The sequence below is a fragment of the Jaculus jaculus genome, chromosome 4 (assembly GCF_020740685.1).
Source record: "Jaculus jaculus isolate mJacJac1 chromosome 4, mJacJac1.mat.Y.cur, whole genome shotgun sequence".
Lineage (NCBI taxonomy): Eukaryota > Metazoa > Chordata > Mammalia > Rodentia > Dipodidae > Jaculus > Jaculus jaculus.
Genome location: NC_059105.1, coordinates 111,134,056 through 111,149,323, shown reverse-complemented (window position 1 = coordinate 111,149,323; position 15,268 = coordinate 111,134,056).

The window sequence follows — 15,268 nt, the reverse complement described above, 5'->3', positions numbered from 1 at the left end:
ACTCAACAGGGAAGCAAGAGAGCTCAACAAAATCATAGATCACTTAGACCTAATGGACATCTACAGAACGTTCCATCCCAAATCCAAAGACTACACATTCTTTTGGCAGCCCATAGACCATTCTCTAAAATAGACCATATACTGGGTCACAAAGACTGCCTCCCCATATTTAGGAAGATTGACCTAATTCCCTGCATGATATCAGATCACAATGCTATATATTGTTAGAAATCAACAACAAAAGACCCACCAAGAATCCCAACGGCACCTGGAAACTGAACAGCACACTTTTAAACAATAAATGGATAGTAGATGAAATAAAAAATGAAATTGCAAAATTCCTGGAATTGAATGACAATGAAAACACATCATACCAAAACTTATGGGACACAATGAAGGCGGTCCTCAGGGGAAAATTCATAGCACTCAATGTCTTCATAAAAAAGGCAGAAAGAAATAGGCAGAATTAACATTGTGAAGATGACAATCCTACCAAAGGCAATATACAGATTTAATGCAATTCCAATTAAAATTCCCACAGTGTTCTTCACAGAGATAGAAAAAAAAAAGATCTCAAATTTCATATGGAAAGGCAGAAGGCCTTGCATATCCAAACATATCGTCAGGAAAAGAAATACCTCTGGTGGCATCACAATACCTGACCTAAAGCTATATTAAAAGCCATAGTAATACAAACAGCATTGTACTGGCATAAGAACAGGAGTATAGACAATGGAATAGACTTAAGGACCTGTACTTTATGTCAAGCAACTATAGCTACTTGATATTTGACAAAGGCCCTAACAATATAGGCTGGGAAAAAGACAGCATCTTCAACAAATCATGCTGGACAAACTGGATAACTATGTGGAAAAAAATTGAAACTTGATTCACACATTTTGTCATGCACTACACTCAAGCCCAAATGTATCAAAGACCCCAATATAAGACCAGATTCAGATACTACTGGATAAAAAATACAGGAAGAACTTTCCATGATATAGGAATGGAAAGACTTCCTGAAAAAAAAAACAAAACAGTAGCTCATGATCTTAAACAGTCACTCAACCAATGGGATCACATGAGGCTGAAGAGTTTCTTTATAGACAAGCATACAATAAGAAAATCCAATAGATTACCCATAGTATGGGAGAAAATATTTGCTGGTTATCCAACTGACAGAGGCCTGATCTCTATAATCTACAAAAACCTCAAAAACCTAAACAATAAAAAGTCAAATAACCCACTCAAAAAATGGGGTAAAGAGCTGAACAGGCAGTTCACAGAGGAAGAAATACAAATGGCAAACACATACATAAGAAAGTGTTCATCATCCTTAATAATCATGGAAATTCAAATTCAACCAACTATGAGATTTTACCTTACCCAAGTAAGGATAGCAAACATCAAAAAATCAAGTGAAAATAAACGCTGGTGAGGATGTGGAGAATTAGGAACACTCATCCATTGTTGGTGGGAATGTAAGATGATTCAACCACTTTGGAAAGCAATATGGAGACTCCTGAAAAAGCTGACTATAGAGATACCAACAGACCCAGTTATTCCCTTACTGGGCATCTCCCTTAAAACCATTAAACCACAAGACAGATAGATTTGCTCGACCATGTTTTTAGTGTGTCAATTTGTAATAGCTAAAAACTAGAATTAACCCAGATGTTCATCATTAGAAGAATGGATCACTAACATGTGGTATATCTACACAATGGAATTCTATACAGCAGTAAGAAAATATGACACAGTGAAATTTGAGGAAAAATGGTTGAACCTGGAACAGATCATTCTCAGTGAACTTACCCAATCCCAGAAAAAAAAAAAAAAAAAAAATCACCACGTAGTCTCACTCACCTACAGTACCTAACCTGAATCTACCAAAGATATCTTACATACCCAGAAAGCATCTTGTGGACTAGACACTAGGACAGATGGGTAGGGAGGGGAGGGCATTGAAGGGGTGAGAAACACAAATCTAGACCCAAATGGCAATGGCAACATAAAATTCTAATTCCTAAAAGTCAGACCTAATGGCTGAACCTTCACCAGGCCCTTATAGGGAACACCTGAACCACAAGACAGGGTAGGATCAAGGCTAACCTTAATCTTGTACATCTTCCCTCTCTCCCTCTCCCTCTTGCTCTCCCTCTTCTCCCCCCTCTCTCTTCTCTCTAACTCTTGTATATTAGTTATCTTTCTCCTCATTTTCTTAGTGGGCACTGACCTGTAACTCCCAGTAACAGCATGGGGCTATCATCCACAATGAGCTTTTGTTCAGAGAGACCTACAAGGTTTCCTAAAAGACAGACAGATTTCTGTCAGAGTACTTGATAACCCACCAAAGGTTAGTGGTCAGACCCTACTGCTGAAGACACCATATGCAGTTGGCACATAAAATGGAATGGCATGGCTGGAAGCTAGAAGAGAGTCAATCCCAAGACAGTCAGCACGTCTAGTGCCAGAAGGTGTTACATGGGCGACTGGGGGAAAATGACCAATATCTGTCCAAGCAGCTTATGGTCTAACCTACTTAGCAGCAAACAACCTGTTGCGATGCCTACACAAGTGCAATAGTGGCACACAGCCATGGTGGGAAACCAACTGCTCTTGATTTGGCTAACTGATCCCCTCAGTTGTATGGGACCCATAGCTGGAGCTGGGAAACAAGTCAGAATCATATCCAAACATAAACCCACTCTCCAATATCAAGCTACCATCAATCATAGGCTACAAAAGGGCCTACACCTATTAAATTCTGTATAAAAAAAATAAGGGTTATCTCATTTGTCCTGGTGCTATCTTATTCTCCATTGGAAAATCTGCTTCTCTTTTTCAGATAGATTTAGATCCTAAGGAGAGAGCCACCCCATCACACCTCAAAAGGGCCCCGGCTGAAACTAAGAAAAATTGGCAAAACAATCAAGGGTGCTGTTTTGCTGATGAACCGGATACCAACACAAGGGGGAAGGAGACCAACACAGAGAAAAATCAACTCCTACCTAACCAGAGAGCCAGAGCCTCAGAGGCCCCCCCAACACCTCATCACTGAAGCAGACCAAAAATGAACCCAACATGGCTCAGGGAAATTTTGTGGAAGAGGGGGTGGGAAGAATGTCAGAGCCACATGTTGGGTCATGATTTGCAGAGACACTTATCTTACCAAGAACTGTGGGCTAACTCCACAATGCATGACCCATATACCTCAACAAGGAGGGGCCAATAGACAGGGGGTAGGTCACGGATGAGCCTAATAATAGTGCCAAACTGACTGTATTTGCTGAATACAAAACTAATTAATACATTTTTAAAAAAATATTCTGAGTAAGAAGATAAGGTGGATCATTGCCATAGTCTCATGACTCTGTGGAAAGGTGTGGTAATAACCAAGTTATAGCTGAGGAGCTCTATCTTACTCACACCCCTGTTGTCCTTCTGGTTGAACTCCTATGGACTGGACATAGAAGTAGTTCATGTCTTCAGCTTCCTGGGCCTGTGTACTGGTGCAGAATACCTTGCAGTAGAACTGCCCTTGAATGTTTTCTGTATATAAGGCATTTAATACAAACTATGAATATCACTTGCTTCTTTTTAAAATTTAAGATTTATTTTTAATTGATAGTAAAAATATTTTTGAAGTTTCAAAGTTTTATTGTTAACATACAAATTAGGTTTCATTATAGTGTTTTCAAACAAAAATTTTGTTTCCATTCCCTTTTTCCCAATCAATCTGTTCCCTCCTCTGAACTTAGTCTCCTTTCTGCTTCCAGATGTTCATTATGTCCCTTCCCCCTTCTGATCACCTCTTGTTTTCCCCTCATGGCGTCCTATTGACTCATAGCCCATACTCATACTCAGCCTACAGTCTCATATTCACATACAGAAAATATTAAAAGTTGGGATTCTCTTATGAGAGAAAAATACATTTTTTTGTCTTTCTGTGCATGGGTCACTTCACTTAGTATGTTTTTCTCCAGTTGTATCCATTTTTCTGGAAATTTTATTTTTAGTTACAGCTGAACAAAATTTCATTTTGTATATGTACCATACATTTATTATCTAGTCACTAGTTGATGGGCATTGAGGTTGATTCCATTTCTTAATTATTGTGAATAAAGCAGCAATTTTAAATATCTCATTGGAGGATATAGTCTTTTGGGCATATACCCAAGAGAGACATAGCTGAGTTATAAGTTAGATTTATGTTTAGATTTTTGAGAAACCTCCATAATCATTTTCACAGTGGCTGTACCAGTTTACACTACCACCAACAGTGAATACGAGTTCCCTTTACCAAATAACCTCACCAGCATTTGTTGTAATTATCTTTCTTGATGAATGCCAGTCTGACTGCGGTGAAATAAGGGGGGAAAAAAGGAAAAAGAAAATAAATCTTGCATACAGTAAGTGGCATAACGAACTGTTATAAAAAGAAGAAACACAAATAACTTATAGATATTTAAGTACATGTTCAACCTTCTTATCCATCAAGGAAATGCCAATTAAAATCATGTACTCTTGGTGTATAATGTGCTTTTAAGCATTAACTAATAGTATACTTCAAGAGAAGCAAATAAACCTGGTCTTTTTAAAGTGGGCGGGAGTAACCAGAACCCTAGCACAATGACTATTTACGTCAAATAGCAGCATTTTGTTATGAATGAATGAACTAAAAATGGAAGAATGAGTGAGAAATATGCGCTTGTAACTAAGAACTTTTGGCTCTGGCCTGTAACTCCCAGTACCAGAATGCAGTTACTACCCACAATGAGCATTTTATCAGAGAGACCTACAAGGTCCCCAAAACAAGACAGTCTTCTGTCAAAGTGCTTGATTACCTGCCTGAGGTAAATGGCAAGACCCTCCTGCTGAGAACATCATATGTTGCCTGCACAGAACATGGAGAGAAACTTGGATGGAATCAGAAAGAAAGCCAGACCTGTGGTATTAGCCAATCTAGTGCTGGAAAGCAGTACATTAGCCACACTTTGAAAGTGGCCAACAACTGTCTAAGCTACTGGGGGTCTAAGCTGCTCAGAGATGTACACACAAGTACAATGGTGGCACACAGCTTTGGTGGGAAACCAATAGTTTTTTGATTGGCTAAGAGATACACTCAGTGGAAAGGAACCCATATCTAGAACTTGGAATCTGGTCCGAATCCCATGGAGACAAAGATTTTGCTCTACAATATCAATCTCCCACTAATCTTTGGATAAAAGAGGGACTATATCCACCAAATTCCCCCTAAAGTAATAATGCTTATTCTGTTTTACCTGTGCTGACTTCACTCTCCACTGGAGAATCTGTTTTCTTTTTCAGATGGTAGTGTGAACAGGGGAGATAAATTACCTGTCACACTTTAGCTAGGCCCCAGCCAAAACCAGAAGAATTGGGGAGATGAGCAAGAATGCACCTTCCATGATAAGCCTAAAAATCAGCACCATGGTAAAGGAGACAGACCCTGAGGATACTGAATACCATGAAAGCAGACTTAAACCCACAACAGCTTAGGGAATTTTGTAGAAGAGAGGCCAGAAAGATTGTTAGAGCCGCAAGTTGGGACATCATGCCCAGAGGTGTTACCTCTCCCCAAGAACTGACTGCTGCTCCCACAAAGCATAAAATCCACAACACTATGGGGAAAACATGCAACTCCACTAAGGAGGCCTTCCAGTGGAATGGGGGCAAGGATGAGGGAAAGGATGCTACCAACACATGGTGTATCCATATGAAATACATCTATAATTAATTAAAAATATGTTTGCTTTATTTAAAAATCTTCAGTGCCTTATTTTAAACACCACAAAGTTGAGACAATATGGTTCATATGTTAAAGGGTTATTTTGGATATCTTTTCATTACATTGCTTGGTACTGTTCATAGCTGCTCAGTGTGCATTGATTTAATGTCGTAATATGAAAGCTACACTTATAAAGTTGGTTGTCTAGGAAAATTACTTGTCTGACAAATTAATAATATGATGCCTTTATTGTCCCATGAGTTTTTTTTATTACTTTCCCCCAACTGTTATTTACAATGTTGCAACACCTCATATTTGTCAAAAAATAAAGAGCAACAGGCATGCATCTGAGAGATGCACAGAATGATGACACCACAGACAGACAGACAGGAGACAGTGGTCACCTCCAGCATTTCTAGCACTGTCTTCTTTTACCCTTTCTTGTCTTCTTTGTGCAGACCACAACAAATACCAACATATAGGTGAAATTAAAAAAAAATGTTTTGGTATAATTGTCAAAATCTATTGGGAAAATATGGCAGCCCTTTCAAAGTTAAAACTCCAGTACACCATTAGACAATCAAAAACCTCAAATGCACAAAAATGCTGACTTTGTTTTTCTTCAAACCTGATGCTCCCAGTGAGAAAAGATAAGTGTTTTCTAAATAATTAATTTTGAATGTTGAAGATAGGGTTACTGTGTAGACAGGGAGCACAATGTTACAACCCGCTGTGGGACCCTATGAAGCTCTCTTCAAGATTTCAGTATATATAGTGTAATTAATTTGCCATAATACGATACTAGAATTATAAATGCTAGCAGAAGAAGGAAAATTGCAAACAGTCATTATGTAGGAAAAGACAAATGGTAGAAAAACCATTATCAAAATATAGGAATAAAAGTAAGATAAGTTACAAAATTATAAAAAAAGAAATAATATTTTAAAGAACAACTAAAGGCAAAGATGAGGTAATGGTATTAGAAAAATAAAGCTATCAGGTAAAAATGTATGATTTACAGTTTTTAATAAAAATCCCTGAGTAAAATCAAAAGAGATAAACCAGCCTTTGGCTAGTATTTTCATATGCTTTCTTCAAAACCAGAAAAGGGTAGGAAAAAATGTGAAGCTGTGATGTTAAGGAATCCTGGGTCAATTTTCTACTCTATCCATAAAGCTACTGAAGCACTGCTTCTGAAAATGTCATTTGCTCACCCACACAAGGTGGTGAGGTCCTATACCCCAGATGGCTTACCCATTGTAAAGAATGAGGGCAATTCATTTATTAATTCTCTCCCAAGTATATCTGAACATACTAAATCACCTTCTCAGGGTCTGACTTTTTTTTTTCTAGACGGAGTTCTATGGCCATGTCTAATTTATTCAGTAACTCTGGTGGTAAAAGAAAATGTCTAACAACTTTCATTGCCAAGATTTGAGTATTATGGTGGTCAGGGGAGAACTCTCTATTTAACTCCATTGCCTATTTTTTAATTGGCTTTGATTTCTTATTATTTGCAGATGTCATGATTCTATATATAAAGGAACCTAAAGACTCTACCAGCAAACTTTTGGAGCTGATAAACACCTACAGCCATGTAGCAGGATACAAAACAAATACACAGAAGTCAGTAACATTCCTATATGCTAACAACAAACACACAGAGGATGAACTCAGAGAATCACTTCCATTCATAATTGCATCAAAGTAACTAAAGTACCTTGGAAAAAATCTAGCCAAGGAAATAAAGGATCTCTACAATGAAAACTATAAAACACTCAAGCAAGAAATTTCAGAAGACACTAGGAAATGGAAAAACATCCCTTGTTCCTGGATTGGAAGTATCAATATTGTGAAAATGACAATCTTACCAAAAGCAATCTACACATTTAATGCAATCCCCCCAAAAATTCCAATGGCATTCTTCATGGAAATAGAAAAAACAATCCAAAAATTCATTTGGATAACAAAAAAACCATCAAATATCTAAAATAATACTGAGTGACAAAAATAAGATGGGTGGTATCACCATACCTGATTTTAACCTATACTACAGAGCCATAGTAACAAAAACAGCATGGTACAAAAGCAGATATGTAAATCAATGGAGCAGAATAGAGGACCCAGTTATAAGTCCAGGTAGCTATAGCCACCTGATATTTGATAAAAGTGCCAAAAATACTCATTGGGGAAAAGACAGCCTCTTTAGCAAATAGTGCTGGGAAAACTAGATATGTATCTATAGAAGGATGAAAATAGATACTTCCCTTGCACAAGAATTAAGTCCAAATGGATTAAAGACCTTAACATCAGACTGAAAACTGTGAAATTGCTAGAGGAAAAAGTAGGGGAAACCCTTCAACATGTTGGTCTTGGCAAAGGCTTTCTGAATATAATCCCCATTGCTCAGGCAATAAGACCATAGTTTAACCACTGGGACCTCAAGAAATTAAAAAGATTTTGTACTGCAAAGGACACTGTGAATAAAGCAAAAAGGCAACCTACAGGATGGGTAAAATATTTGCCAGCTATATATCTGATAGCATATTAATATCTTGGATATACAAAGAACTCCTGTTGTTTTTTTTCTGTTGCTTGCCAAGTGTTTATTCCACTTTTTGGTGTCGTTGCCAGTTACTTTCTCACTGTTAGGACAAATCACGTAACTGGAAGAATTTTATGGAAGAAAATGTCTTTAAATAGGGTTGTAGTTCCAGAGAGTAGAGTCCATATGGTGGGTGGGGAAGGCATTGCAGGTTGGAGCATGGAGCCATATGAAACTGTCAAACCAGCAGCTAGGAAGGAGAGAGAGAGAGAGAGAGAGAGAGAGAGAGAGAGAGAGAGAGAGAGAGAGAGAGAGAGAGAGAGAGAGAGAGAGAAAGAAACATGAAGCTAGCTATAACATCACAAGGCCTGTATCCTGTGACACATTTTCTGCAGTAAGATCCTTTGGAGATTCTATAATCTTCCTAAATACCACCAGCAACAGATTTTAAGTGTCAAGACACATGAGCTTATGGTGATGTTTTAAGTTAAAACCATCATAGCAGGGCTACTGCAGTGACTACTGGAGATGGGGTTCAGTGATGGGCCCGAGGCTCTGCCCTGCTCATCATCTATCTTTTGTTTGTCATTGGGTTACTCTAGTCACTTCTGCTAAAGGCAGTTCAGTGCTTGGCCTTATGTTCTGGTCTTTATCTGCTACTTAGTATTTCTTCTTTTGGTTACCATATCTTTAATAAGCTTATTAAAATTCAAATGTATAGTTCTATCATTGGTCTGATGAAATTCAAGGTTATAGGTTAGGATTCAGGGAATAAATAAGCACAGCTACACAAAAGCCTATGTAATGCTGTGATCTGTACAGAATCTGGAAATTTTGCAATTTATAGATTGATCTGAGAAGGAGATTTCAAGAAAACCTGAGTAGATTAAGAACCATGACATGAACATTTCACTCAGCATTTCTGTTGGCTATGCCTTTATTTATGACCAATAGTCAAAATATTCAAACTGTAACTGAAGAAAATTTTAATAAGTAAATGAGCAATGTAATGTGATGATTTTAAAAATAGAAAAGAAAGGAAATGGTTTACAATGGAAATGAAAAACAAAACTTACTTTAGCAATAATGTTATAGTAATAAATGTTTTTGATATCTTCAATTGTAAAACACCAGGGCCTTGTTATAATAAATAAGAATAGAAATGCTTGAGTTAATTCAACTAGCTAGGAAAACTAGTATGAGAAGAAGAATTGCATGAGAACAAAAGACCACTAGGAATTCTAAGAAAACAAGATGAAAATGAATGCCTGTCCTAGAGTTGTAATGAACAGAACTGACATGATAGAATGATGCATATATGGTATACATGGTATGAATGTGCGGGGAACAGTAGACAGGTGAAGAAAGTTAAAAATACTTCGTGAAGCTGAAAAACTATGGAAATTAATATTTGCATGCATTTCAAAAGAAGAAATGGTCATAGACAACATGTCAGCAATAACCCAAGCAAGAAAATATCCCCCAAGCTGAAAAGCTTACTTAAAGGTGGAAGGTAGGTAGAATGATGCACTCCATACAAAAACAGAAACAATCCAAACTAAACAAAATATAACCAAACTAATTAACAAAACAAAATATGACTTAAATTACATGAAATGACTGAACAATTTTGATGACCTCTAACTTCTCTGGAATACTCAATTGAAAAGACAATTAAAATAAGACCATTAAGTTTCTATAGAAGAAATTGTGACATAATTTTCATACACAAATTTAAATTGTATATAAACTCACTGATTGAAAAGCAGAGAGAGTTTATTTCATGAATCACAAAATTTGAAAAAATTTTAAAATCTGGCACAGGAAATGTTCTGCAAGCCACTTTTCTTACAAAATATATCTTCTATGTTTTCTCAAGAAAATGTTTGAATGTCTGCTTCTCAATCATTAGCAGTCCATTCCAATTAAATCTCTCTGAGTGAAATGCTACAATATCTGGTTGAGCTCGATGGAACTGCTATCATTTATCTGGTTTTGATCTGGAAAGGTCATAGGCCCTAAGAGGGAAGCTACTGCTATTGTTTGGTTACATGGATGTGTTGTATCTGTCAAATTGCCTGTAAACATTTATGCTTATGTCTACAGAATATTGCTTCTCTCACTTTGGGTCAGTTCTTTTTGCAGGTGGCAGTGACTTCTGGGGAGACACAAAACTCATCAAAGAGCAAAGAGTAAAAGACTTTTGAATGCTCAGTTTATCTCTATCACACTCTTTAAGGCTCAGGGAACAAATATTAGAGAAGTGGAGGTGGGATGAATATAAAATTGAGAGGACAGGGAAAAGTTCTTTGGGCCACTGTCTGAAGGACAGGACATAGCCTGCATGTATGTTTACCTGCACAAGACTTGAACAATATTGGGCCCATTTAAATTTCATCATGTGCGATGGAGGGGGAGACATTAAAATAGAAGAGGGGGTAGCTGGTAAGAAAAATGGGTTGAGTGGAAGGTGGACAAAAGAAGGTAATGGAAGTGGAGTATGATCAAAATGCTTATTGTATATGTATAAAAATTATCAATAAAAAGTTTCCAAAGGAAGGCTGTGGAGATTGCTGAGTGGTTAAAGCCACTTGCTTGCAAAGCCTAATGGCCTGATTGATTCCCTACTGCCCACAGGAAGCCAGATGCACAAAGTGGCACATGCATCTGGAATTAATTTGCAGTGGCAGAAGGACCTGAAATGCCCATACTCTGGATGTATTTTTCTTTCTGTCTGTGAAATAAATATGTTGCTAGTGAGAATGTATATTACTTCAGTGACTATAGAAGTTAGCATGGAGGTTTCTCAAGCCACTAAATATATACCTTTTATATGACCCAAGTATACTACTCCTGAGTAACTAATCAAAGGATATGCCAACAGATTATAGAGATACCTACAAATTGATCTTAGTGTCTGCCTCATCATGATAACAAAGTATGGAACCAACTTAGGTGTCAAACAACAGAGAAGCAGATAAATAAAATGTAGTATATATACATAGTGGGTTTTCCAGCTACAAAAAGGAATTAAAGTTGTGTCATTTGCAGAAGAAAAAAATGGATGCAACTGAAGATAATCATATGAAGTGAATAAGTGAATCTCAGATTTATCCTTTCTCATTTGAGGTTTCACATTTGCTATGGATACATAAAATCATGAACTTAGAAATAAAATGAATGCAGACATGAAACTAGGAAGACAACAGGAACTCATGGCAGCATGTGGGGGAGGAGACAAAAGGAGAGGGAACATCAATACCTACATTGGGTGTTTGCCCCTGTGCTGTTCATCTTCTGTAATAAGGTGAGGTCTCTCAGTTGAACCTAGAGCTCACTGGGTTGGATGCATCTAGCTAACCACACTGTCTGTGGGATACCTTGCCTCTACCTCCTCAGTGCTGGGATTACAAGTGGCCCACCATACCCAGCCACAGTCTACTTGGGTGCCAGGAACCTGAACTCTGGCACTTATGTTTGTACACTAAGCCATCTCCCTGCCCTGCTTTATGTGTTTCTGTAAAGTTTTGTAATTTTCCACAAATTGATTTTGTATGTGTCTTGCTAGATTCATATCAAAGTATTTCTTTACTTTTCATAGTATGAATGAATAGATTATTGCATTTTATTTTTGAATTCTAAAGTCTATATTTCATTGTTAGTATGTAGGGATAAATTGTCTTTTGTATATTCATCTTTTTGAGCCTTTTATTTTATTATTTTATTTTTACTTTATTTCGAGACAAGATCCTTGTACATACACTTTTATTGCCTAGTGCTTTCAATGCAGCCCATTGTGACCTTGGTTTGTGATAATCTTCCTGCCTTTCCTCCCATGTTCTGGCATTACAGATACAAGGCATTACAGGCATATGCCATCATGCCTTGTATCTTGTGATCTTGCTGTACTAGCCTCAAACAGAACCCTTTAAAAAAGTACATACAGGGCTGGAGAGATGGCTTAGCAGTTAAATGCTTGTCTGTGAAGCCTAAGGACCCTTGTTCGAGGCTTGATTCTCCAGGACCCACGTTAGCCAGATGCACAAGGGTGAACATGCATCTGGAGTTCGTTTGCAGTCTTTCTCTCTCTGTCACTCTCAAATAAATAAAAAAAATACATACATACTTTTAAATATGCCTTCTTTCTTTCAAGTTGTGTATTTTATATTTCCTTTTCTTATAGTATTGTACTACTTAGAACAAATATGATGTTGAACAGAAGTAGCAAGAGAAGATTCCATTTTTCTTATGCCTATCTCAAGGAAGGAATCTGTTCTAACTACTAAGTCATTATGACATTTTCTGAAGGTGATTGGTAGATGTCTGTATTAGCTATGGTTTTCTACAGGAACAAAATCAATATTCTCTAGATAAACTGAGCCAACAGAACAGATGCGTATAATAAAGAAAATGTATTGATTGTTTTGGATAATAGGGGCTGGGGAGTTAATCAATGGTCATTAACATTCTGGATGGCCAGAGAATGTGAGAGCTGTCCAACTCAAACAGTTGGATGCTCAGCAGTTCCAGTCCATTCTGTAAGCTTGGAAACTCCCCAAAGAGTTGCTCACATTTGGCCCATGTGGGAAAGCAAAAGAATCTGAAGTCTGATGTCAGCAGAAGACGGCAACAATAGAATCAGAAAGACAGAATTTGCAGGTGTGAACATGATAACTTCCTCCAACTTCCTTCCATTCAACACCAACCCATGGGATGGCCCTCCCACATTCATGCTAGGTGTTTCATCACTATTTCACATTTCAGTCTTCTCTGGAAGTGTCTTCCCTGACACGCAGGTGCACTTCACTAGTACTTAATCCTGTCAGCTTGACCAGCAAGAACAATTATCACAATGCCCTTCCTAAAGTTGGAAAAATTGCTTCTGTTTCTATTGTTTGAGAGTGATTATCATGAATGGGCACAGGATGTTGTCAATATGTAATTTTTTCTTTTGAAGTGGCCAGGTCATGTGTTGCTTCTCTATGTTCTTGGTGTGGTGGATTCCTATAACTGATTTGCAGATGTTGAGCTGGTCTCATCTATCTCGGATAAGTCCCTTTTGGCTCTGGTACATCACTCATATTCTTCATAGGTTTTGGTTTCATCTCCCTAAGAAGCTTAATGGGTTTTCTCTACCATCCAGAGGTTGTGATATTTATTTCCCTCTGTGAGCTTTCTGATGTGCATTTGGAAGTTTGCTGACATTGAGAGAAGTGTACAGTGGGAATCATTTAGACATCCAGGATGCTTGCTTGTCTTGAGCAGGCAATAATCCTTCTCATCTAAAATGCTCTGGTAACCTTTTGGGAGACTGGGACTGTCACTTGTACTATCTTTATGTACACCCTTCGACAAACAATAAACTCCTTTTTCATATCATGGCACCATTTTTCAGGATCAATTTCTATTCAAATATATTCTCAGGTAGGTTCAGGATCAGAACAGTAGGTGAACCATACAGTCTCCATTGGTGTTGCTTGCATGCACCATAAAGGGAAATTGTGTACTCTAAGTGAACATTTAGAGATATCCCAGTTTATCATCACATACCTATGCATAACTGGACAAATGTAAAATTTAGGTGCATCATGGGAAAGAGCATGCGCAGTAGAGAAGACATTATATAGTCATTATAGAGTCAATCCAATTAGAAGACCACCCAGACTTTATGCTGCTAGAAATCAGTCCATCTTCCCCTAAATACCCTACAAAGAAAAACCTCTAGACCACTTCCTCTCTTTAATATTTTATTTTTATGTATTTATTTGAGAGAGGGTAATAGGCATAGTGTGTGTGTGTGTGTGTGTGTGTGTGTGTGTGTGTGTGTGTGTGTGTTTGTGTGGGTGTGAGAGAGGGAGAATTGGATTTTCCAGGGATTCTAAATACTGCAGACTAACTCCACATGTATGTGCCACCTTATGCATCTGTCTTACGTGGTTACTGGGGAATTGAACCCAAGTCCTTTGGCTTTGTAGGCAAATGCCTTAACCGTTAAGCTATATCTACAGCCCCGACTTCCTCTCTTGGATACTCTCCACCTGAATGGCCAACTGCCCCTTTGGCAATGTATTCAAACCTTTGCCATGGCTTTGCTCTTAATAAAGTGTCTTCCTGCGTCACTACTTGTGTACCTTTCTTCATTTTTTTTTTTTTTTTTTTTGAGTAAGACACTAAGATCCTAGAAATACCTAAACAGAGAACACTGGTAACAAAGTGGTAGATATAGATAAAGCATCAGTCTCCTTATGACTGTGTCAGGAGTGAGGTTTTCACATAGCTCTATTTCTCTTAACAGCATGCAGCTTCTTCCCATTTTCCCACCACACTGCTTGACTTTCCTTTCTTCTACCTTGGGCACCTGTTCCTTGTTGGGAACTGTTTTTGCTGACATTTTCCTCTTGCTTGTGAGAGCAGTGGTCTGCAAGTCTTGGAATGGCTACTTATTGCAGAAGAAATCTTCCCACACCTTCAAGGAGAATCTGATGGTACTCCTGGATAAAAGCTGACAGATTTGTGGGTTGAAGTTCTGATCACCCTTGTGTGTTTCCCTGAGACCCTGAGTTATTTACTTTATATTTGACTATAGTGATTTTTTTTTTACTAATTTTTAAGGATTTTTACCAATTCATGGATTACAGTTTTGTCACATATAGGAAATTTTAGGTGCTGTGGTTTTCAGAATATATTTATCACTCTAGAATATACTTATCACTCTAGTGATGTCCTCTGTTCTGTTATGAAATCGAAGAATGTCACTGTTGCTCAGTTCTTCAGCTTTTAATTTTAAGTTTTTGACTGATGTCATCAAAGCTTTTAACATAGCACAAAAGTCACTCAACCTATATTTTTGCCCATTTGATTCTGCCACATCATTGTTAACTTCAGTTACCTGATTCTGTGGGAATGGTCCCATTTTTACCTTGGTGTCTAAGTGATAATTACCACATTGTCCTATCTCTTCCTTACACATA